A 2757-nucleotide genomic window follows, 5' to 3' on the forward strand; every position below is an offset into this window, starting at 1 on the left:
AAAATCTTTGCACACAGTTTCACAGGAAAAATTCCAAAAAGTGGAATTATTGGCTAAAGGAGAACATAATATTAAGGGTTTTCATACTAGCAACTTTTAGCATTTTTTAAAAAGCAGAAATGAGAACATATCATTGTGGATTGGAATAGATTGTTTATATTTAGATCAAAAACAAGATCCTCTCAGCTTGCTTCTACTCAGAAAATTACAAGATTGAGAAGCTGAATAATGATCTGTGTTGTAAAGGACAAGAAGGTGATCATTTGATGAATGCAAGCAAAGAAGCAATTCTAGTCATAGAAGTAAATTGTAGAGCCAGATCATAACGGAACAAATTTACTGGAAAAACACAAAATAAACTATTATGTGATGAAGGAGAAAATAGTTATGCAAAGTTATTTGTGACTGATATGAGTGCCAGAAAATGTCCAGAAAGATGAAAAATGATCAAGGTGAATAAAGTTCAACTGAAAGAAAATTAACCTGGAATTAAAAATTAGTTTTTAAAATTCTAGACCTATAATTATTTATTATTATATCAAACTGTTAATTATTGTTAGTTTTTGGCCATGCAGAACTGCTTTAGATACAGGTTGCATTTTCATAATTTTACTGCATTTATGGAACTAAGACAAAAATGAATCATTGATTACCACGAAGTTTTCCATTTGCAAAATTTTGTATTTTTCTTGAAAATTTGAAGCCACTGTAAGTCCTGACTATAAAAGAAAACTTTTTTTTTGGGAACTTTTAATGAGTTTTGAGTCCAAATATGTGCTCCTTGGAAAAGAAGCCTTGAATTGTCTTCCTTTTAGTCACAAACCCTTTATCTAATATGTTGCTGTTGTCCAGGACTCATTAATTCTATTGTTCCCTTTGTTGTTAGTGCTCATTTCTTTGCTCATTTGAAATTAGAACAGGTTAGAAAGGTTGAAAACTTTTTTTTGAAATGTGTGTCCTGAAAATGAACAGCATATAAGATAAAGCTGAACGCTTGAGCATTTGATGTATTACATCTCAGTAGTATCTGACAACCCTTACTCCCCGGCGATGCGATTTTTTTCTAATAATTTAGTCTCAGTCTATTAAAACACGATTACAGATAATGCACACAGGCAAGTGGTGAAGGATGCCCAGAACAGCTTTTGTAGAGAGGTTATCAAAGCACCATTCACCAAAAGGATTTTTGCATTGATTTTTAAAAAAATTATTTCAAAAACAGAATTTTAAAAGACTAAATATAAGAGAAAGGATTTCCGCTCTGTTACTTTGTATAACACATGTTTTGAAAGCCATAAGGTAAAAGTTTAAATAGCTATTATTTCCCTTGTTCATTGCAACTAAATTCTTATTTTTTATTAGTTTTTCTTTCTTTTAAAAAAACGAATATATTTGAAAACACTGATGTAATTTTATAGTTGTCCTGCTGGTCCTTCACTTTGGATAATCTTATGAATAAGATATGATGCAATGTAAAAGTAAGGGGCACGATCCTAACAATTGCCATCACTGACTGTTTAGACTGTTTTGTCATGACATTCTAAGACAAAATAAAGAAAGCTCTTGGGAAACTGAGTATATTCAGTTGAAATTACTGTTGTATTCACTCATTACCCTCAACTTAGCCCATTGGAGGATTTAAAATACAGTAACCATCACACCCAATGACAGTGATTGTGTATATCACAGGAGAGTTCCTGAAACCCATGTTGATATCTTATTTAATACAGGAACAGGAGTAGGCATGCTGAAAATCAAGAAAATTGGAGATGAGGACTTTGCATTCATTAATAAATGCAAAGACCCCAAGGTCCGCACCATTCTTCTCCAGGGGAATGGCAAACAGACTCTCTCTGAAATGGAACACAACATCCAGGATGCTGTGCAAGTTTATTGTAACTTTCTTTTTGACCCACATTTGGTGCCAGGGTTTGGGGCCTCTGAGATGGCTGTGATCCACGTCTTGACAGAAAAATCCAAGGTCATGACTGGTATGAACAATGGCCATACAAGTCTGTTACCCAGATTGTAGAGGTCATCCCTCATACCCTAATCCAGAACTGTAGGACCATTAACATCCATCTGCTTATTATTATAATACCTCCCTTCAGGCGAAGCACACCTAGGAGAACCATGAGACCTGGGGTGTAAGTGGTGAGACAGTATTTTGGTGGAGATGAAGGAACTGGGCATGTAGGAGCCATTGGCTGTGAAGCTGCAGACATCTAGGGCAGCAATGGAGACTAGTTCTGCTCTTATGGATTGATGACATCACTGCAGGCCACAAAAAGAAGGGCGAGGAGCAGGGCCAGCAAGGCGAGGCTACGGTAGCTAGCAAAGAGTGAGTGGTGGGCAAGTAGATTTCAACATACAGAACCAGCAGAGTGTCCCCCTTTCCTGAGCCAGAGTACCAGGGACACTGTACATGTCTTTGCAAGGGATTAGACTGAGAGGTAGCACTCAGTCCCTTCCTGTCCCAGCTCAGGTTTCAAAAGCCACTGACATGTAATACTTCTCTATTGTAAAATTTCCATTTAATTTGCTTCTGATGATTAAATCTAACTCATATGGGGGAAAAAGAGCTATAGGTGCTTGACTGCCATGCTTACTGGGAAATTACATAATATGGAATAATCGCATTTAACATGATCCGATCTATGTGACAATGAGGTCTATTCGTTATCACCTCCTTTCCCTGGGCTGCCCAGAAGGGACTACCTGAATCATTGGGGATTTTTTTTTTTCTAGAATGAGTTT

General features: G+C 36.5%; 1 pseudogene; it reads left to right on the plus strand.

The window, feature by feature from the left end:
* Positions 1 to 1744: 1744 nt before the first annotated feature.
* On the plus strand, positions 1745 to 2345 carry LOC134761841 (T-complex protein 1 subunit gamma-like; annotated as a pseudogene).
* The last annotated feature ends 412 nt before the right edge of the window (positions 2346 to 2757 follow it).

The sequence above is a fragment of the Pongo abelii genome, chromosome 7 (assembly GCF_028885655.2).
Source record: "Pongo abelii isolate AG06213 chromosome 7, NHGRI_mPonAbe1-v2.0_pri, whole genome shotgun sequence".
Classification (NCBI taxonomy): Eukaryota; Metazoa; Chordata; class Mammalia; order Primates; family Hominidae; genus Pongo; species Pongo abelii.